The sequence below is a fragment of the Rhinopithecus roxellana genome, chromosome 15 (genome assembly GCF_007565055.1).
Source record: "Rhinopithecus roxellana isolate Shanxi Qingling chromosome 15, ASM756505v1, whole genome shotgun sequence".
Taxonomy (NCBI): Eukaryota; Metazoa; Chordata; class Mammalia; order Primates; family Cercopithecidae; genus Rhinopithecus; species Rhinopithecus roxellana.
In genome coordinates this window covers 126,397,072-126,420,802 of record NC_044563.1, presented here as the reverse complement: position 1 = coordinate 126,420,802, position 23,731 = coordinate 126,397,072, and positions in this window count along the sequence as shown.

The following is a 23,731-nucleotide window of genomic DNA, read 5'->3' as shown; positions in this document are numbered from 1 at the left end:
TTGACTCAAGGTGGCTCCTGAATATTTCTATAGGCAGAAACATCCCACTAGGAAGAGGGAGGAAGGGGCAGGGCTGTACATGCACAGTTCCTCTCCCAAATCCACCAGTCAGGTAACTGATTCCATTTCCTTGTGGAGGGGTCAGGGATGGAGGAAAGAAGGTCAGAGTGTTACTCTGGAGAGCTTCCTCCATCCAGAGGGAACCATCATGAGTGGGCTAGATGGGTTCCACCTGCTATCAATAATGTTTAGAAAGTGTCAACCACAGTCCTGACACAGTAAACAGTCAGTGTAGGTCAGATCCCTTTCTCCCCCTGCCCCACCTCCCCCTGCCCCACCTCCCCCTGCCCCACCTCCAATATTCTCTCTTCTTATCACTTGATTTCTTGCCACTGACAGTGATAGTGCCATATGGAGCCACACTGAAGCCTGAGGTGAAAGGGAAAATAAATTACAGTAATCTGGTCCTGTCTTGATTTTGTTCTTCATGAAGTACTTGCATTGATTTTGACTCTTAAAATATGGTATTAACATATTCTTTGTCTTGATTACTGAGTATTTGGCACCCTCTTACATTTTGTGCCTAAGTCAAGTGCCTTGCTCACTTCAGCCTGGTACCAGCCCTGCTTGCCAGAGGCAGTTGAAAAGTACCCCACGATACATTTCCTTCCGCAACAACCGGCCCTTCCTGACTCTCTGATTTAAGGTTTAGTACGGTTTTGAAAAATAAAAAAATTTTTTTCACTTATGTGTACAGGTGACACAGGATATTTCCCTGACCCCTTCGCAAGACTTGTGACAGGGGTACCTTGTGTACTTAGCCTGCAGCATTCAACTCCTTGTGGGAGGGAGTGCATGAGTGAACAAGGTGGGAACTGGAGTACACAAGCACTGGAACCAGCCAGCCACTTCCGCACCGGCAGGGGTGAGCTCCACTCACTCAGACCTGCTGTGTTCCACCGCTCGTGGGAGGGAGCATGCAGATGAGCAGGTGCAGGAGCTTGGGAGAGTGTTTTTGGGCACTGGCAGGAGCAAACTCTGTGCGGGCCCAGCAGCAACATCTAGTGGGGTATCCATGATCCCTAAATCCCCAGAGGGCATGTTACAGTGCTCCTTTAGCTCTGCCATCCACGGACAGCTTAAGTGTTAACAATTCAGTTGGTCCTTTTGTATTTGCACACTTGGCTTCTGAGCTCTTCCAATGTCCGGGAAAAATGAGGTTGCACAAACGAATTGAAGGATGGTAAATGTGGGGGATTTTATTGCTGATAAAAGTGGCTCTCAGCTGGAAGGGGAGCTGAAAAGGGGGTGGGGCAGGAAGGAAATCTTCTTCTGAACTCCAGCCATCTTCTGCCAGATTCTTCTCCACAGTTACACCATCAAGCTGTCCCTCTGCAGTCAAGCAGCTTCTCTCTAATGTCCAGCCATAGTCCCCAATGTCCAGCTGCTTCTCCTCTCTTTCAGCTGAGTCTGAGGTTTTTACAGGCACAGGATGACGGGGGCAGGGGAGAGTAGTGGGCCATGGGTTTAGGAAAAGGCAACATTCGAGCAGGAAAACAGGGATGTCAGTTCTCACTTTGGGCTGTGGTTTCAGGCTTGAGGGTGGGGTTTTGTTGGGGACCTGCCCTTTTCTGCCTAGAATTTCTCTGCCTCCTGTCCTTATCACATGCATAGTGTCACAGAAGTTATCCAAGAAACTAGTAATAGATGTTGCTTCTACAAGGGAAAATGGCAATGAGAGGGAGGAAGGGATACATTTTGCTTTAGAAATGTATTTTTAATTTTTTAAGGACAGTCAAGATGACTTCTTTACTACAAAAGCAATACTTGTTCACTATAAAAAATTAGAAAATACAGATAAAGCACGAAACAGAAACTATAAACTGTAGAGGAGAAAACGTAATTTCTTTTCTATCTTTTTTGGTTCTAAGTTGAGATACTCTCCTGAAAACAAAAGTCAGACTAACAAAAGAAAAACAAGCAGAAGTTTATTAACATGAGCTGTACCCAACACACACAAGAGGCCTCAGTTCAAAACCTTTTTTCTCTCTCAAGGCAGTGGCTTTAGAGGCCTTGCTTAAATAGTATTTTAACAAAGAGCCATAAACTCTATTCAATGACAAGACAAAGAGGAGAATGTCTTCAGGCTTCCAAAAGGCAGGAAAATGTGGGAAGGTAGATTTACGGTAAGAGTCAAGTCAGCTCGCAGATCCTCTGGCAGCTGCTGTCTCTGAGCTCTGCTTCTGAGCTGATAAGCAAATGTAGGGAAGGGGCCTACTTGTGGGTGGGGAAGGCAGGGAGGAGGAGCAAAGCGTGTCCTGCATTTCAACCTTTTTTAGCTCAACTGTCTTCAGCATTTTAGAGAGAAATATTTTGGTTTCCTTCAAAACATTAATAACTCACCATTCCACGAATACATACCTTAGCGTTTATCTTTTTTATTGATATACGTAGATTTTACAAAAACAGTATGGTTTTGAATAATATTTGTGGTCTTCTTTTTCCATTTAAAATACATTGCGAATCAATGTCTAAGTTAGTGAATACTTCTCTGCATCATTATTTTTAGGGGTTCACATTTTGACTGTGTCACACTATTTGACCAACTCCCTATTGCTGGACGTTGAATCTGTTTCCAAGTTTTCATGATTATAAACACTGCTGAGCCAAACATCCTAGCTGTGTAATCTTTTGGCACATGTGTAATCGCTTCCCTAGGATGAATTCCTAGAGCAGGACTTGCTGGGTCCAAGCGAATGCACTCACGTAGAGGTTTTTTTCAAAAATACTTACTGGCAAGGTACCATCTAAAAACCTGTGCTAGTTTATACTCGCACAATGTGTATGAGTCCCAGTGTCTGTCAATTTAAAGCCCAAACCAGAGGCCTGAGCAGAAAGTGAGGTAGATATAACTAAACCCGTACAACCTGGACACGACTGTAATACTCTCATCTTATGGTAAAATCAGTGGCATCTTTAAAGGTGCCTGTACTGGAATACTGGAAATGCTACAGAGCAGGATTTCAGATAAAGTTTGAGACAAGAAGCTGGAAACCCACAAGTAAAGTTACAAGGAAGATGATCTTCTCAGTCTTTCTTTCTCATGATAGCAGTGAGCTCTGATCCACTAGGGGGGACAAAGGGCCCTTCCCCGTTTATTCCAACTCTCATCACTGTCTAAGCTTTTTCTAGATTTCTAACCCTTTTTTCAAGTTTTAGACATTCAATTCCCGTGTCTCCCCTAAGGAGCATTTAAACAATGAGAATCATCAAATGGTAGTATCTTCTTTTTGTGAGGGTTGAGGAAGACATTTCTTTTTAGGTTTGCTACCTGCTACTTTCCCAAGTCTCAGGTATATACATTCCACAAATTATCATCACCATTATTGCCAAGAAGCCTCCTGCTGGTGAAGCACCCTTTCAGATGACTTTCCTTTTTGTCTCAAAGACTCCTGGGAGGTAGCTTGCTTTTTGTCCCTTTTCAATAGTTGCCACAGCTGATTTTACATCTTGGGGCTTTCCTTCTCTGAGTAGAGGATATTTAAAAAATCTAATTATTGTTGTGATTATCTTACCTTGGCAGTTAAGATGAGCAAAGTAAAGATGTTTCACTTTGTGCATTCTACGCATGGAGATCTTTTCTGTAGACATCTTTTCCCCCTTGGGAAAAGACAAGTGAAGGCCTTTCTATTGTTCAAGGTTCAAATAATGGCTCCACATGTACCGTGAGCTCAAAACAATGTTCTGTGCATCATGTGACCCAACATATGAATGTTTTGGTCTACTGAGCATCCCAAGAAGTAAAATAATAGTTGGAGTTTGAGGAAGGGGCATAGAAAAGGCCCAGACCCAGGTCAGGTGCTTGGGTGGCTAGACTCATCTGGTGTTAGGCTTGTCCAACCTTGTCAGAATGAGGACGTGGGATCCAGTGCTTCTCTGGTCCTCATCAACCTCTTACATCAGGTCAGAGTGAGTCTTTTTTTTTTTTTTTTTTTTTTTAACTCGGGGGCCCAAAATAGACAGTAGAGCCTGGGAGACTGGTGCCTTTTCCATCTTACTTTTTGGTCCATCCATGCCATAAATGGACTTCTTTTTCAATTGCTTCATGTCTTCACGTTTCAGAGTGTTCAGCTCAGATAAACCACTGGAGAGGACCAAGAGACTGTACATGATTGACATGAGTCCACTGAAGTCATCCTCCACCCAGTAGTACCCTCTAAGATGATCTCAGGAGGATGTGGTCTTTCTGGCTCCCTGTTTCCTTACTGTTTCTGAAGTATATAAATGTTTCTCACTTTAAGATATTATATATATCTTATTATTATAAGATATATATCTTATAATATCTAATATATCTTATATATCTTATATCTTATAAGACATATATCGTATAATATCTAATATATTATATATAATATATATCTTATAAGAGATATCTTATTAGATATCTTATTGTAAGATTAGATATATATTGTAAGATATGTATCTTATAAGATATATATCTTATAATAAATATATATATATATTATATATATGTATATATATTTTTTTTGAGACAGAGTCTCGCTCTGTCCCCAGGCTGGAGTGCAGTGGTGTGATCTCAGCTCACTGCAGCCTCTGACTCCCTGGTTCAAGTGATTCTTCTGCCTCAGCCTCCTGAGTAGCTGGGACTACAGGCGTGCGCCACCACACCCAGCTAATTTTTGTATTTTTAGTAGAGACAGGGTTTCACCATGTTGGCCAGGATAGTCTCAATCTACTTTAAGATATTTTAAAACCACTAGTTAACAGAAAGAAAGAAGCTGTGTAATAAAATTAACAAACATGTGCCAGGTAAGATGAGGCAATTACCTGAAGTTCTCATGTGATCTATCTAGAAGTGTGGATGGGGCTGGCTTGTTGTTCAGAACCCCTCCTTTGATTCACTTCCTAGAGCGCCAAGAGCAAGAAGTTCTAGCTCCATTTATTTCCAGGTCTCTGGGTGTGGAGCCCCTCAGTTCCCCCTTTCCTAGGCCAGGAGTCCCTCCCCTTCCTCTCAGAGCCCTGGAGACCCATTTAGGCAGAGAATCAGGTATACATCATTCTCAAGGGAAGAATGAGAGACAGGGGATGGGTGTCTTTTTCCTAGTACTTGGAAAGCAGTAAGTGAGTGGATAGAATTTCTCTACTTTAATTCATTCTCTTAAGCCTTTGACACCAGATACGCCACTTATGGAAGCTAAAATCTAGTTTTAGATGGTGTCTGATATTGTAAAAAAAATTTTATGTTGAGCTATTTTAAGTTTAATATGTCCATATTTCATGATGCTCCATAAAGAGTACCATGCCTGAGAGTTGTTTAGCCATAAAGAACAAGTTTGAGTAATGCTGAAACAGGTCATATGGACGCTTCTTATCTCAAGTGAGGCATTTACATCTTGGAAAGATGGTAGATTCATGTGAAGGTATGTACACATCTTCCACTTGCCTCTAACAAAGCATCAGCTAAGCAGAGGGATGAGCCATTCAACACCCTGGCCCCTCTTCTTGACCTTCTTATGTCCAGCCATGCTTTTTTTCTGTTTTTTTTCTGTGGTCGTCCTCATTCCTATGACCATACTCTGCCTTGCAGGCAATAGAAACTATACCACTTTGCAAATCTCAATTTCAAATACATTATTTTTCAACCTGCCAATTGTTCTACCTTCCTTGCACCGATACCCCCTCTTTTACAAATCTTTGCCTTCTTGGAGTCCCTTAATCCTTTGACCCCACTCATTCCTCATTTCCACCAGCATCTGCTTAGCTTTACTTCCTAGTCCAGCCCAAATTCTATAGTTTTTCATTACAGTTCCTTACCAAATACCTTCAGTTCCTGTGCTCTTGTCTCCTTTCATTAAACTTTTGTCTTGCAGAACTCCTGTAGCGCTTCTAAGTGCAACTTTCCTTCTCCATGCCTGTTCCTGAGCAGCACAGCACTAATGGAGAAAGCCACAAAACAAAGTCTTTTTAAAAAGAAATTAATTCATGATGACACATTTCAGTTGGGGAATCATAGCTGCCTGGCAACTCTACTGTGTTCTAATAGACTTATTCTTCATTTTCCAACATAATCATTTCACATCTTTTCCTTCCTCTTCAAATTCCATATTCCCTTATCAGCACTCATTCTCCATGGGTGACCTCAATCCTTTCTGAAGAAATAGAAGCTACTGGATGCTAACTCCCTATTGATCCTACAAATCCACCTGCATCAGCAACCATTTCCTCCTTCTCTCTTATTATAATGGAGAAATTATTAATTTCTTCCCTATTAAAAGTCAATTCTCAGATGCTCTTGTTCTGCCTCCTTCTACATTCTCAAAGATTGTGTTTCTTGGTTATGCCCTGTCTCTACTGTGTCATTAATTTCTTCCACTCTACTGAACCATTTGCATCATACAAACGTGTTCTAGCATCTCCTGACTTATGAAACATCAAGAATATGGTAACTTCCCTCAACCCTGTGCAATTCACCCAGTGTTTCCTTTTTGTTTTTCCTCCTTCTTTTTTTTTTTTTTTTGGTGGGTAGGGGAGGGAGTTGTTTGTCTTGGTCTCATACCTCATATTTACAACTCAATTCATTCCCATCTGGCTGCTTCCACACTCTACTGAAACTGCTTTTCTAAAGGTCACTGATGACTTTCCAGTGGCCAAATCAGTCCTCTTGACCTCTCAGCAGAATTTGACACTGTTGTTTATATTTCCTTCTTGAAACATGAAACTCTTTGTGGATGCTGTGACTTCTTGGCTCCTGTGTTTGTTTTCTTTTTCTACCCTGTGATCCACTCCTAGTTTTCTTGCTGGGTTCTCCTCCTCTAAACGCTGGACTTCCCTGAGGCTAGATCATGAGACCTCCTTTCCCTTCTCTACATTCTCTTTCTAGATATTCTCATTCCTGTGACTTTAAAATGCCACATAGGTACTGACAATTGTCAAATTTGTCTCTCCAGCCCAGCCCTATCATCTGAACTCCAGACTTTCATATCCAAATATCTACTTCACATCTTCTCCGGAATGTCCCACTGACATCTTGAGTTAACACGTCCAAAAGAGAACTCTTCACTCCCACCTCTTCACTCAAAACCTCTCTTGCCTTGCCTGCTCTGTCTCAATAAATGTCACTGCCACTCATCCAATTACCTAAATTAGAACTCTAGAAATTGTTCTTGATTCTTTCCTTTCTCTAACTCCTACCTTTCTAATCCAACAGCAAATTCTGTCAATTATACCTCCAAAATAGATTCTGCATTCATTTTCCATTTTCTACTGCCTTCACCAATCCACACTGCCGTCACTTTCCAACAGAATGATTGAAATACTCTTCTAACTAGGCTTCCTGTTTCAACTTTACCCCTTGTATTCCCCAAACAGCAATACAAATGACCTTCCTAAAATATCTGTTAGATCATGCCACCTACCTGTATAAAATCCTTTAATGCAGTGTGAGTAAACCCAGCTCTTTCCCCTGCCTAACACAATACTATACCATCTGTCCTTACTTTCACCCCTTTAGGAATGGGATTCCCAATTCTGTTTATTCCAGTGAATCTGACTTTATTTAAACACTCTATAGATTCTTCATTCTCTGGGTGTGGCCCACTGTTCCAGATGGTCAGCCTGAAATGATCTTCCATGATTTCTTTCCAATGAGAGCTTCTCACAGAGGCCTTCTTTAACTATAATATCTAAAGAACATACCCTCTTTCCTTCCATTGTCTACCTTAGTCTTTTATTTCTTTGTTCCATTAGCATAATGCAGAAGGGTATTTTTGGTTGTTTGTTTTCTATAATTTTTACTAGAATTTACATTCTATGAGGACAGGAGTCATGTCTTCTGTGTTTTCATTGTGTCCCTATGCCTGGGATAGTGCCTAACTTTCAGGAATGTAATTGTAGAATGTATGGATGAATAAATAGTGAATGTTAAATAAAGATATAACACCCAGTCCATACAATAGACTTAATAGATCTTAGTTTACCTTCTCCTCCGTTCATGTGTACCTCCTCCTTTCTGGGATATAACAGGGTAACCCATTATGAAACTAAACATATTAAACGAACTATTTCTGTGCAAGATGAGCGACCAGTTAAGGTTCTTATTTTCTAGGATTGGTCTTGCCTTTCTTCAAATCCAACAGTCACTGTAGAGTAGGCAACAGGGTTTAATAAAGGAAAAGGGGCTATGAAGAGAGGAGCCCAGGAATGAATCCCTGCAGTCCTACTCTTGAGCTGTGCAACCTTGGGCAAGACATAGTCCTCTCTGATCATTCGTTTTTTTTTTTTTTTTTTATTTGTAAAATGCGGAGAGTGATACCTCTTTTGTCTACTTCAAAGGGTTATAGTGGCAACTAGGTGGGATAATGTAAGTAAAAGACCTTGTCAATTGTAAAGTGTTGAACTAATGATTTCTAAGAGTTTCACCGAACTCTTTTTGTCAGGAAGTCAACCATGAGTTTCAGATCCCTCCAAGGAATGATTTAAAGGTGCCTTTCTATAGTGCTTGACCTCTGCTAGGCTAGGGCTAGCTTAAGTCCTGTGAACTCTTCCCACCCCACCTCCAATTCCTACTTGTACCTTTCCCATAGAGAACATGTCAGTTGCTCTTTCTCCATAAGGCATAGTTCTGTCTTGTGGGACAGATAGCACGTGGGGCTCACCAGCCATTGCTGCAGAACCAATGGATGATATTTCCTGTTTGGGTTGGTCAAGGCTGATGGTCTGGAGCAGCCAGCCAAACCTGCTGTTCAGCATGCCCCTGCCACCCACAGCCCCTGCTGGAGGGGAACTGGAGCTGTGAAAACATAGCTCCCACTTCCACCAGTCTTGCCCTTTGTGATAGCTGAACAAGCACTCCAGCTGGCTTGGCTACTACCAATCTTAGCTTCCATAAGAAGAGAGTCTTTCGGCTCTTATGGAGCCCACTGCTCAGGAGTGAGCTGGGTCATGATGCTGTACAAAGCAGTTTCTCCAGTTCCCCAGCTTGGGAGTGTTTGGCCCCAGGGTGCATTCTGGTGATCCCCTCTCACCTGTAGGTTTTCAGACAGCTTCATGGCCATGGGTGTCCCCCAGCCTTCCCCAGGTCTCAGGGCTTGGCTTATGTCGTCTTTCTGCTTTCAGTCCCACCCTGTCCTTCTCTCTCTCTCTTGTCTTTCTCTGTCTTAACCTTCTGTCACCCAGATGGTGAGGATTGTTAATGGGTCCTCTTATTCACGAGTCTCCACATTGTGTCTTATAGACTACTGCAGTGGCTGCTCAGTGTGGGTATTGAGTGCCAGGAAGATTGTGTCTCCCAGGTGGCTCTTTGCTCCCCACACTGTGATTCAGTCGTGCCCCTATATTCTCTCAGCTGAAGGCTCTTCTGCATTGCCCAAGAGATCAATTTTATATTCCTTATCCAAGCACTCAAGGTTTCCTTCCTAATGTGGCTCTGAGTGTTCTCCCTAGGCTTTCTTCCTTCCATGCCCCAAGTCCCTGCTGGGACCTCTCTGCTCTACTCTGTTCACTAGATACATTTTCTTTCCCGGCCTCAGCCCTCCCACGCTCCAAAGCTTACTCAAAAGTTTCTTCATTAATTTGACCTATGACGCTGTCTCTTCGCTCTCAAGGTCAAGCGTCTCTCATCTGCGCAGCACAGAGTAGCATCTTCTTTGCTGTTTTGCTTCATTATCCTTGTGTTCCTTGTGCATTATGTTTTTTCATTCCTATTAGATTTTAGGCTCCTTAAGGTTGGGATGGTATCTTTGCTTAGTGGTCAGGAGCGTATTTTGAGACCAAGACAAATTTGAGTGCAAATTGCATCTCTTCCTCTTATCAGTTATGTCATCGTTAGCAAGTTACTTAACTTCTCCTGGCCTCTGTTTCTTTATAAAATGGAGATGATAATAGACCTTACCTTTTAAGGTAAAAAAAATGAGAAAGGAAGAGGTAATGTATGTAATGTATTTAGCACAATACCTGGCATGTAATAAGTGTTCAATAAATGATACTAATAATAGTTATTTTTTAAAAGTCTTCTTTATCCCACAGCACCCATCCCAGAGCCAAGTGTATAGCTGATGCTTATCCAACAATTGTGGATTATCTAGCAATCTATATAGATTAATTCATACCAAGAGTTAAGAAGGAAGGAGCAGAACCATGAACAGGCTTCCCAGGGTGCCATACAGTGTAGCTGGTGTCAGTGCCCAGGTCTAAGAATGCTCATGAGCTGTGGAATGGGTCAGTTATCCCTGGTTTGGCCTGGAGGAGGGTCCGGCATCTGCTTCAGGCCTTTGCTCTCCTAGTTCCTGGTACTAGGAGGACTATATGCAACTGTATCTCTGCATCCATTAATTGTAGCCATTTTACACCTACACAAGATGATCCCCTAAGACACCAAATTATGCCATCCCCTTGTCTTAAAAATGATCACAAGGCCGGGTGCAGTGGCTCACACCTGTAATCCCAGCACTTTGGGAGGCCGAGGCGGGTGGATTACCTGAGGTCAGGAGTTTGAGATCAGCCTGGCCCAACATGGTGAAACCCCGTCTCTACTAAAAATACAAAACATTAGCTGGGCATGGTGGCAGGTGCCTGTAATCCCGGCTACTTGGGAGGCTGAGGCAGAAGACTCACTTGAACGGGGAGGCGGAGATCGCGCCATTGCACTCCAGCCTGGGCAACAAGAGTGAAACTCCATCTCCAAACAAACAAAATGACCACAGCATGAGGCCTCGAGATGATGGAGAGCTGACCCTTTTCTCACCTCAGTGTGCACCGTCTGTCTCTGTGGGTGTCCTCAAAGCTCCCAGGACCGTGCCATGCTAGTAGCAGCTTCAGTCCCTCTGGGCCCAGTTCTAGAGATGCGCTCAGGTCAGAGTACTGCAGACAGAACTCAGAAAACTTTGCAAAAGCAGGGGGGAAGAGGGCAGCTTCTGGGAGAGAGGGAGTTGGAGCCTGACAAATGGAGATACCTTGTGTGAGATCAGCAAAAGAGGAGACACAGACACTTGACCTGGTTTGGAATTATTGCAAATCCATCAGGCTCTGTGCAAATTGAGACCATAATTCAGATTGTTCATATCATCACCAGCATCCCCTTTTCCATTAAGCCCTGCCGTTCGTCTCTCCTGGGCCTGGCTCTGTCCAGCAGCTAATTGAAGGGGTCAAGCTAGCACTAAATCAACAAGCCAGTCCAGAGAGGTCAGCCCCCACCCCAGTCCTTCCAACTCAGAGGCTGTGGTTAACCTTGAACGGAATCTTATCTCCTCCTCAGCCTCAGAAGCAGCTTCAGTGGAAAGATAATTGTTAACAGGGTGTGGTGAAAAGGGTACTGGACTGGAGGCCGGAAGAAGTGGGTTTGAACCCCAACTCTGCATCTCACTAGCTCTGTGACCTTGGGCAAGTTATAGAAACTGCTGAAACCTTGGGTTTCTCATCTGTAAAACAAGAAAGATAAAAGGCATACCTGCTCTATCTACCTCAAAGAGTGATATTAGGCAAATGCTGAAACATAGGCAAAGATGCTTTGAGGTTTATAGAACACTATGCAAATGTGGGTGCTTGTGGGTGCTTCCCTACATGGCCTCCAGGGGCTGTGCCCAGTGGATACCCAGCATCTGTCCAGCTTCTGTTCAGGCTGGCCTTGTCCCAGGTTTGGGGCTGTGTCTCCCTGTGGATCATGTCCCCTCAAGTAGGAGACTCAAGGTTTCCTTCCTAATGTGGCTCTGAGTGTTCTCCCTAGGCTTTCTTCCTTCCATGCCCCAAGTCCCTGCTGGGACCTCTCTGCTCTACTCTGTTCACTAGATACATTTTCTTTCCCGGCCTCAGCCCTCCCACGCTCCAAAGCTTACTCAAAAGTTTCTTCATTAATTTGACCCATGACGCTGTCTCTTCGCTCTCAGCATTAGGTACCAATGCTCAGAGCATTAGGTACCAATAGGGCTGGCAGCCAATGCTGCTAGGCTGAGCTCTGGGCCCTCTCCCTTGGCCCTACTCAGATGGAAAGGGAAGCAGAAAAGGACTTTTATTGAGCATGTACTTGACAGGCCCCTCCCTGGCCATTCTTCCTGCACACATACACTCTCCTTAGAAAATACTTCCAGGTAGCTATCATTATCTCCAGCTTTCAGAGGAAAGTAAGTCATAAAGAAATTAACTCACTTGCCCATGGTCACCTAGCCAGTGAGTGGGGGGTCTGAATTGGATTCATTCTGTCTGCCTCAAAGCCTACCTCTTCCGACTTCACCTGCTGACTCTCAACAGACCTTTCTGTACTTTGTCCTGGGGCAGAGTCAGGGCCGGGGACCAAGTGGTCAGCCTCAGGGAGCAGGATTCCTTGCCGCAGAGGTAGGGGAATGCTAAGCACGGGTGAGGATTTCCACCTCCTTTGGAGACAGAGGGCAGCAAGACATCCTGGGGATTGCCCTGCACCTGTAAGCTCAGGTCTCGGTCCTGCCTGGGGTCAGCCCCCATGCCCGCCCTCTCCCACCTCAGCCCCCTATCTGTGGGTATACCCATCTTGTTCCCCCCACACACAGCCCACCCGGGCTCTGACCCAACAAGGAGCTAGGTGCAGGGCACTGTGCTCCAGCCCTTGTTCTCCAGCCCCGGACCACAGGGTGTGTCCCCATCACTCACCAGGGAGCCAGTGCCAGCCTCATGGCCTCAGAGCAACACAAACCACCCACTGTGGCTGGGGCTCCTTTCCCAAGCCAGGATAATTATTTCAATGGAATATTTTAAAGAGTCCTTTTCTAAATTAAGCTACTAATAAATGGGATAGTAGCCGAGAGGGAAGAAAGGTCTCTGCTTAACACTGAAATAGAAATTAACCAGAAGGGGGAAAATAATGTTCTGAGAGGTTATCAGGAGGCAATTTGAATCCTGTTCCCCTGTGGATGGAGTCATCTGAAGTCTAGCTAGGTCTGCCTGCTGTGAGGACCTCAGATGCTAAGGGGAAAATGAAGTCAGCTGCCACAGAGGCCCCAACTCCAGCTATGAGAAAAACGCTGGAAGGTGGACTTCATTTTCCATGTTTTATTCAAGATTTTTTTTTTTTTTCAGATATGCCTCGTGTTCAGGCTCTGAGTTACCACAAAAGCATCCAAACCCAGCCTGTGACATTCACCCCTGTTCCTACCACCTCCCTTGCTGAGGAAAGTCCTTTGACTCCTCCTCCAGAGGGAAAGAATAAAAAATCAGAACCCAAATGGCTATGGAAAGGGCCCTCTCCACTCTCAGCTGGGACGGGTCATGGCCCACTGTGGGGGCTCTGGTTCCAGTACTGACTCAGGGCTTCTTCAGCTTCCATCTGGCCATCTGACCGGCGTGGCATTCCAGGGGAAGTGACATAGCCTCCTGCCACTAGCGGGGAAGGGCCATCAGGTGAACAGCTGCCTCTGGTTGTCTGAGACACCTTATTAAGATGGCATTGGCAGCCGCCTGCAGAGGCACAATTTGTAGTGTAGCTTACCCTGGTCTTGCTTCTGCCCATCCAGGGTGCTGGCTGCTTCCTCTGCTCCCGGGGAGTTGGCCCCAGTCCACCAGGACCTCCTTTCAGCGGAATGTTCTCCTCCAGTTCCCCTTCCATGTGCTGACTAAGTGTGCGCCTCACCCTCAGCATATAAAGGTTTGCTGGCTGGTAGGCCAGACTCTCAGGGCCCCTCACCCTTCTGGCTGCTCAGGTGTGACCCCTGCTGGTGGGAGTTGAGCTGGCCTGGGGGGAACTTTTCTGGGCCTGGTCGCTGTAGCTTTCAGAGTCTGTTTCTGGCAGGAGCCGGCTCTGCTGTGTTTGTGTACATTTGTTCTATCAGTAGACACCCGGGATTCCCGAGAAAGCTCCAAAGGCAGCTGTAGCCACAGTGGAGAGATAGCCATCCTGCCCTCTGCCAGGCTGGCCTCAGGGCAGTCATTCACACAGACCCCTCCAGTCCACAATCAGGGCTCCTTTAAGAAAGGCAGACTCTATACATCAAACCACAGCACCTTGTGCTCATCAAATCGTGTGATAGGTAGAGAGGAATGCCCAGTCCTAGCCTTCCTGTGGGGCATTCCTTCTGATTGACACCAAGGCGTGATGACGGTGGAAATTCACTGCATTCATTGTCTCCATGGGTACGTTTTTTAATGGAGAAGGGCCTGAAGCCGGCAATGATTTATCCTAACTCCAGAGCAAAGAGTTGGTTCCAGTGGCAAGCCTGCAATGGAGTGATGATTCTAGATAGGGATGGGCCAGAGCCTTTCTAAGAACACCGACAGTAGCAGATGACACCACTTACGGAGTGTTTACTACGTGCCAGGCATGCTCGTTTGAAATGATCTGCTAGTAAGCATCTTGCTGTCCTGCATTTGAATTCTGACCTGTCACCTGGTAGCTGCGGTCTTTGGGCAAGTCTCTTACAGTCTCTGAACCTTAAGTCCTTCTGGAGGTAAAAAGACATACTTTACAGAGGAATTGAGATGATTACATTTATATGATCCTTGTATGTGCTAATCAGCAAAGGCACAAGACTCCTTGTCCAGTGATTAGCACATATTCAACATTCAATAAATGGTAGTAGTTCTTTCATTGCATCCGTTTCCTTTTTTTTTTTGAGCAGGATTTTGTGAGGCTGAGTGAAAAAAATACAGGGTATTAGTGCTTTGCAAATTGGAAGGGGAACATGTGATGCGTTTATCATTGATGTGATTTCTCACCCTAGGCGGTAGCAAACTTCTCCCCTCACTGTAACCTCGACCCCCAGCAGAGCAGCTCTCCCACCTTCTGAGTCTAGACCCTATCTGGGAGATGAGAGGGAGAACACATCACGCTCAGGAGCCAGACAGGCCATGCAGCGGTACCATCCAATGTTGTTTCCTCCCAGAATCATCCGCGGATTCGCCTTTAACTCCTGTGATGGTGTCTCATCGGATAAGCCAAACTGATTAGCCACATGAGAAAGTTTTTTATTCCCAAAGTTCAGAAAGCAGTCTCCACATTGCTTCTCTGTGCCTTTCTTTGTGAGAGGAAAGGAATTAGAGTGGATCGTATCAAGGTGAAAGTAAGTCCCATTCTCTCCCTACTTCCCTGAGAGCCAGCCTGGACCTGCTCGGAGGAACACTATCTTCTTATAATTGCATTTCCTTTCTGTCCTCTAAAAGCTTTTGTGCACCATTCCTTCACCCATTCACAGTAACACACTATTTGGTTGGCCTTCTTTTCTCATTTCCTTTGCTTTATTTGGTAGCTGTTCTCATTTTTTTTTTTTTTTTTTTTTTTTTTTTTTTTTTGCAGACTCTACTCAAATACATTTGATATAAAGGAAAAAACTTAGGACTTAGCATCAGGAAACTCAGTTCTGACACTTACTAGCAGGGCGATTTTGGCAAAATCACTTAACTCCTTTGTGCCTCTGTTTCTTTCTTTTGATAAAATGGGATTAATAGTCAAATTACATAACAGATATTAATCTGCCTTGTAAATGATAAGCACCATATAAAACTAGTTACGAGTCAAGTCTCACAGCCTCTGAGTTCCTTCTTGGCCCGGGTCTTTTTCTTCCTAGCTACTCAATACAAGGAAGACAGAGAAAAGCGTGTATTTAGAGACCAAATAACCAAAAAACAACCACTAAGTGCCAGGTGCATTTATATGTAGTATTCATTTAATACATTTTGTCTTTGTTATGGAAATTTTAAAAACTTGCCTCAGTTTAACGTTATTTGTTCAACATTACACAATGATTAATCAGAGGATTTGAATTCAAATCTGTCTGATGCGAGAAGCGAGGCTTTTCTGCTTGTGGTAGGAGGTTAAATATCGGCCTCTTGCAAATATGTCCATATCTTCATTTCCAGGACCTGTGAATGTCACCTTATATGGCAAAAGGGACTTTGCAGATGTGACTAAGTTGCAGATCTTGAGATGGGGACATTATTCTGGATTTTTATGTGGGACAGATGTCACCACAAGGGTCCTTATAAAAGAGAAGGTGCTATGAAGACAGTAACAGAGAGAGATAGAGAAAGCGACCATGAGCCAAGAAATGCAAGAAATATAGCTGTGGTAGCTTGAAAAGCAAGGAAATGGATTCTCATCTGGAGTCTCCAGAAGGAACCAGCCTTGCTGACACCTTGCCTTTAGACCAGTGAAACTGATTTCCAACTTCTCGCTTCCAGAATTATAAGAGAATAAATGTATGTTGTTTTAAGTCCCCAAGTTTGTGGCAAGTTGTTATTGCAGCCGCAGGAAATGAATACACCATTCTATCATGCTGTGCCCTTCACCATTTCATATTCTCTTTACCACCTAAAAGGCCCAAGTTATATAGCCTTTCCTAAGCTCTCCCATGTCCTAGGGTGACAGACTGGCCTTCCCAGTCAAAGCAATTGGCTGGTAAATACTTAACAGATACCTACTAGGAGAACCACCCTGTGTAGGGCATTGTGAAAGATGGTAGGAAAAGGTCTTCCAGGAGAATATTAGTTATCTGTGGTGCAAATGCAGTGCTAAAATGCAGTGGCTCAAAACTGTAAACATTTTATTACCTCCCACAGTTCTGTGGGTCAGGAAGCCAAGTGGTTCTGGTTCAGAGTCTCTCATGGGGCCTTAGTCAAGATGCTAGCGAGGGCTGCAGTTATCTGGAAGCTTGTCTGCAGGCTGGAGGATCTACTTTCAAGATGGAAAAAAAAGGTCTAGGATTTAGCATTTTAAAGTGTCTGACATTTCTTTCATTCTATAGTAAGTGATTCATGCAGTTGTTGGCAGACCTCAAGGGCTGTTCATTGGCAGGAGGCTTCGGTTCCTCACCATATGGGCCTCTCCATTGGGTTGAGTGTCCTCATGGCACGGCGGCTATCTTCTCCCAGAGTAAAAGATCACACAGAGTTGGGTGGGGGGAGGAAATAGGAAGTACCATGTTTTTATGATCTACTCTAGGAGTCACATGCTGTCACAGCTGCCACATTCTAATTGTTAGAATGAAATCACTAAGTCCAGCCCACATTCAAGAGACGAGGAAGAGAATTAGGCTCCACTTTTTGAAGAGACAAGGATTTGTGAACATATTTTAAAATCACCACGGGAGTTTTTGGTAGAGATGAGGGACCTGAATATTCCCACACTAGCAAACAACACAGGCCAGTCTCTAATGACAAGCAGACCTGAACTGTCTCTGGAGTGAGGATGCGGAAAATGAAGGTGAGGACTCCAGTGGTCAGGGAAGTTCTCTGGGAGCCAGGCATGGAAGAATGGGTAGGACGTTAAGAAAAACAGACACCACCTCTAAAACACAATGAGAAGCAAATGGTGATAATGGGGAAGGTGTAGTTGAAAAACAATGGGCCAGGCACGGTGGTTCACGCCTGTAATCCTAGCACTTTGAGAGGCCGAGGCGGGCAGATCACGAGGTCAAGAAATCAAGATCATCCTGACCAGCATGGTGAAACCCCATCTCTACTGAAAATACAAAAATTAGCTGGGTGTGGTGGCACGTGCCTATAGTCCCAGCTACTCAGGAGACTGAGGCAGGAGAATCACTTGAACTCAGGAGGCAGAGGTTGCAGTGAGCCGAGATCGTGGCACTGCACTCCAGCCTGGCGATAGAACAAGACTCTATCTCAAAGGAAAAAAAAAGGAAAGCAATGAACTTGGGCATCTGATAGACCTGGCTTGAACTTCACCTTTACTACTTACTTGAACTCATGCTGATATTCATGATTAAAGGCAACTGTTTAGGAAACTGCCTGTAGTGCATTCTGTTGTACTGGTTGGGCCATCCTCAGCTAAATCTTCTCGTCCTTATGAAAGAATCTATTGGGAATTTAAGGTACAGAGACTGGTATAATTTCAGTCAAATTCTGATTATGAAGTCAGTAGCCTTGTATGCAGTTTACCTGACAGCATGGTAGTGATGGTAACAGTTTTGATGAAGTTTGATTCCTGCCTCTGTATCTACAAGTTACCCTTCCATTTCAAAGGGCCGTCTCTCTGATTTTTCCATATCTAGTCAGCCCACCTTGAGTAACTTTATTTTTTTTGAGAAGACAATTTTGCATGCTTTTGAACACAGGGTCCAGATAGTAATCTGCACATTTTATCTTAATAGGCAGATCTTGTTATAAAGCACCTTCTCTAATCCCTCTAATCCTTAATTACGGTCAAGGCTATATTTAACATTTAACTCTACTGCAGTCTCACCATTGTTTCTGCACCAAACTCAGGAACACAGCTACATGCTCATTTTCTTGACTTTGGACTACAATACCATCTGAGTTTTCTGCTTTAGAGAAGTGAATGAAAATTCAGACCTGGAGATAGTTGGAGCCAGGACATGGAGTCAAGTCTAATGGTTGTGTTCAGGGTGAGGTTATGTGGGAAGCCCTTGCTGATGGGAATACAGGTTGCAGATTCATATCCACTCTCCCCTATGTCTAACCCAGACCCTGTGCAAGTTGGGGTCATGAACCACTGGTAATGCTTCTATTTAGAGGACCATAGTAAGTTTGGGTTGGATGACATTCTCTCTACCTGTGGTTTTGGAATAAAGAAAGCTGAAAAGGCCCTCAGAATGTTTTCCTTTTTCATTCTCACTTCCAACTCCTGTAATCACCAGCACAGCAGGAACTTTTTTTTTTTTTTGAGACAGAGTTTTGCTCTTGTTGCCCAGGTTGGAGTACGATGGCACGGTCTCGGCTTACCACAACCTCCACCTCCCGGGTCCAAGTGATTCTCCTGCCTCAGCCTCCCGAGTAGCTGGGATTACAGGCATGTGCCACCATGCCCGGCTAACTCACGCCTATAATCCCAGCACTTTGGGAGGCCGAGGTGGGCGGATCACCTGAGGTTGGGAGTTCGAGACCAGCCTGACCAACATGGAGAAACCCCATCTCTACTAAAAATACAAAATTAGCAGGAACTTTATCTGGAGACTCTAAGCCCTGGAAGTTCCATCATGATGCTTTAAAGGGCTCTGGACATCTGTTGGTTAAACATTTGGGATATCTGACTCTCGTGGTCTCTCTGCTCTCCTTAGCTTAGATGCATGGATGGAGTCATGTATTCTGCGATGCAGAGTGATGCATTCTGTGATACAGTCCCAAGATTCTTCCTGGGTTTTGTGGCAGATGCTGTCAAAGCCTCACTCATATCCTCTGGTACTTACCTGTGTTCCAGCTGGACTTCCATGGTGAGCACCTAGGATACTTTGCCTGTCAGCTTTCTCTGGTTACCAGAGCCTACTCTGTCCCTTATAGCTGGCTGGAAGTGCCAGTAAGTGAGCAGACACAGACCCCAGTTTCCTTGACCCTTAGGGGAGACAGACCTGACACATGTGTTCTACACTGATCCCAGAGCTCCCCAGCAAGATTGAGCTCCAGTTGTTACTCCTGTATGCCACCTTACCCTATATTGATTTTCTTTCCACTTCTCCCATCTCCCTTCCCCACTCCCCTGCTGATGTTTCCTGGGATTGCCTCCCAAACAAACTACTTGCAAGAGGAACTCAAACCAAGACAGACTCCAATGACTGAGTGCCAGCCAGCCACTATGTGAGGTACCCATGGCACCACCTGTGTCTTGGAGGGCCACACAGCATAGTGATAAGATCATAGCCTCTGGAGCCCTCTGCCCAGGGTTCAAAGGCTCAGGGTCACCATCTGGTAGTTGTGTGGCCATGGACAGGTTACTTAACACTCTTTGTCTTGTTTCCTCATTTGTAAGATAAAGTAATAGTCCCAGTCTCATAGTGTTGTTGTGAATATTAATTGAAATATCCCATTAGCACTCATAATGTCTGGCATATAGTAAACCATGCATATAACAAGAATTACCGTGATTATCTCCATCAGTAGCACCACCCTTCCCACAGCTCTTCAATTCAGCAATCTCAAGGTTGTTCTTAACATCCCTCTCTCTCCTGCAAGCTGCATGACCAAGTCTGGCCAAGTCCGTTTTCTCAATATTTCTCACGTTCACCTGTTACTCTCTGATATAGTTTGGAAATATATCCAAACTGAATCTCATGTTGAATTGTAATTTCTAGTATTGGAGGTGGGAGGTGATAGGATCATGGGAGTGGATTTCTCTTGAATGGTTTAGTAGCATCTTCATGGTTGCAAATGACCTCTCATGAGATCTGGTCGTTTAGAAGTGTTGTACGTCCCCAACCCCGAGTTGCTCCTGCTTTTGCCATGTGACATGCCTGCTCCCTCTTTGCCTTCCACCATAATTGGAAGCTTTCAGAGGCCTCCCCAGAAGCAGATGCTGCTATACTTCCTGTACAGTTTGCAGAAACATGAGCCAGTTAAACCTCTTTTCTTATAAATGCCCAGTACCAGGTAGACCAGGTCTTTCTTTCTTTCTTTTTCTTTCTTTCTTTCTTTCTTTCTTTCTTTCTTCTTTCTTTCTTTCTTTCTTTCTTTCTTTCTTTCTTTCTTTCTTTCTTTCTTTCTTTCTTTCTTTCTTTCTTTCTTTCTTTCTTCTCTCTCTCTCTCTCTCTCTCTCTTTCTTTCTTTCTTCCTTCCTTCCTTCCTTCCTTCCTTCCTTCCTTCCTTCCTTCCTTCCTTCCTTCCTTCCTTCCTTCCTTCCTTCTTTCTCTTTCTCTCTTTCTTTCTTAGATACAGTCTCACTCTGTCGCCTAGGCTGGAGTGCAGTGGTGTGATCTTGGCTCACTGTAGCTCGACCTCCCACCTCAGCCTCCTGAGTAGTTCGGACTACAGGTGAATGCTATCATGCCTGGCTAATTTTTGTATTTTTAGTAGAGATGAGGTTTCACCATGTTGGCCAGGCTGGTCTTGAACTCCTGACCTCAAGTGATCTGCCTGACCTCAAGTGATCTGCCCTCCTGTAATTGCTGGAATTACAGGAGTGAGCCACCACACCTAGCCTCAGGTATTTCTTTACAGCCATGCAAGAATGGCATAACATACTTTCCTTACCTTCTGCTGCTACCTGAGCTCTCTCCTGGACTGCCGTGACAGCCTCCTGACTGGTCTCTTTACCTCCACAGTGTCCTCTAATCAGTCATTCTCCATGTTGCAACTGAGTGACCATTCTGAAAAGTAGATCTCCTCATGTCACTTTTCTTCCTAAAACCATTCAAAGACTTCCCGTTTCCCAGAGGAGAAATTCTAAGTGCCTCCCCTTGACATAAAGGACCACACTAGACCCTCCTTGACCTGACCCCTGCTGGTCCCTTCAGCCCTACCTCTACTTAGTCTACTTTGCACATACAGCTAGTCACATTCAACTGCTTCTAGCTTCTCACACACACCAGGTCATTTCACATGTTTGTGTCTTTGCTCCTCTTGGTTGTGCTGCCTGTAATACATTTTCCATCTTTCTTCATTTGGACATAATTTATTTTCTGAAGTCAGTTTAGATGTCTTCTCCTCCAGAAGGCCTTCCTTAGATGTTCAGGCTGGGTCTAGTGATCCTCTCCTCTGCACCTGTAGCACTTTGTACACTCTGAAATTGACACTTACCACTCCATAAAAATATTAACGATTTGTCTTTCCAGGTAGATGGCAAACTTATAAGACAGAATCTGAGTCTAATTTGTCTTTGTATCTCCAGAATCCAGCCCAGTATTTGGCACATAATCTGTATTCAATAGACATATTTTTGCAGTGAACTGATATGCAGGGTGACATGGTTTAGATCTGTGTCCCTGCCAAATCTCATGTTGAAATATAATCCCCAGTGTTGGAAGTGGGGCCTGGTGGGAGGTGTTTGGATCATGGGGGCAGATCTCTCATGAATGGCTTAGTGCCATCCTCTTAGTGATGATTGGGTTCACACCAGATCTAGTTGATATAAAGTGTGTGGCACCTCCCACTCTCTCTCTTGCTCCTGCTCTGGCCATGTGATGTGCCTATTCCTGTTTATCTTTCTGCCATGAGTTAAAGCTCCCTGAGGCCTCCCCAGAAGCCAAGCAGGTGTCGATGCCATGCTTGTACAGCCTGCAGAGCTGTAAGCCAATTAAACCTCTTTTGTTTACAAATTACTCAGTCTCAAGTATTTCTTTATAGCAGTGTAAGAATGGATTAACACACAAGGAGACGGAAAAGCTTGCAGAACAGGCAGTATATAGACAGGGCTTAAAAGTGGCTGCTAAAATGGGACTGGACCAGTGCCTGTGAGCTCAAACACAAGTTCACATACTTTCCTCAAAGCAGGCCTAGCATCCACCCACCTCCCTAGGGTTCCAGTTTGGTTCTCAGTAGTTTTTGGCTCATAGCATCTTTTGTTGTTCTCTGCACTGCAGAGATATTTGCTATCACTTTGTTGTCGGACCCAGGAAACATTGTCTGGCTCCCAGAGGTCAGTGATCCATGGCCTGACGGTAGACAAACAGATTGTTTGTGAGCTGGGGCTTGCTGGAGAGTATTTGGATAAATAAGAGAAACCCAAATCAGGCTGTCTCTCTGCCTGCTGAGCGCACTGTTTATTGTTCCAGCCTCAGTGTTTGGAAATGTAAACCTCGAGCTGACTTTTCACTCCTCTGGCTTCACCACAGGGTTCAGAAATGCATTGTGGCCACAAAGGATGTTTTGGAAGAGCTTTCTCTCTTTAGCTGTCTCTGCAGTTTTGGGATGCTGGAAGCCATTTGCTTTTCTGATTGCAGAACATTTTTCCTAGAGTGAGGGAGGGAAAGTCCAGGGTCTGATTGGTGAGGCCGCAGGGGCAGAACTGGGTCACTTGCACCTGGGATGCCTGCAACATGTGGGCTGGCTGGTTAAACCACTAGAGAGGACAGGCCCCCCTCTCTCAGGTATGGTGCTGGCCTTTAGTCCTGGTCTTTCCCACAGTTAGGGACCCTTACCTGATTGTTGGCACCAGCTCAGACTCTGGGAGTCTGGTGTTATGGTTTCTCATTTCCAGAAATGTTTATTTGGGGTCATTGGTGTCAGGTACGGGGAGATAAAATATGGTTCCTTTTCTTAGGAATTCATAGTCTAGCTGGAAAGAGAGACAAGAAAATAATGAGGAGTGGTCAGTGCCCTAACAAGGCTAGGAGAAGATTCTTCGAGAGCACAAAGGGGAGAGAATGAGTAACTTAGCTTGTCTGGGGAGGTGGGTGACCTGGACCAAATCCTAAAGCAGGAGCAGGAATTCCCCAGGAGGGCAAACCCTCTATGGTGCCAACCATCCAGCTTACATTGGCACTCACTAAACAGCAGCTATCCTCCCCAGTAATACTCAGCAGCGCTCAAGAGGTGAGAATTTCCCTGTTATTCCTTCACCTACAACTCAAAGCATTCTTAGTCCACCAAATTACTTTCTCTTTCTTCACTATTTTAACTGCTGAGAAGATACAGTTAAAATCAGTTTAAGTTGGTCCTCAGCTTTTAACACATCAGATCCATCATTAGCAAGGACTAGAATTTTCCCCAGAAGCTGCCAGGCCCAATAGTCTCTGATACAAAAGCTGCATTTGTTCCTCCTGACTCCTGAAGGCTGGAACATCAGCAGGGCTGGAAATAGAAAACAGGAGCCCGACATTTTAAAAACCTTTGCAGCATGGTGGAGCTGCTCTTTAAATACCGAAATGCACATGCTTAAAGACTAGAAGCTATGGCTGCATGCAGACTGTGTCAGAAGGAGCTGGAAAAGCCAACTGGGGCTGTAATTAACAGGATCTGTAATTGTGGCATAAATAAGAGCCCAGGCACTGACAACTATTGTTATTGAAATGTCATGTTTTGAATGCAAAAATACAGTTAAAATGTAGGGAAGCTGGGTGATATTAAT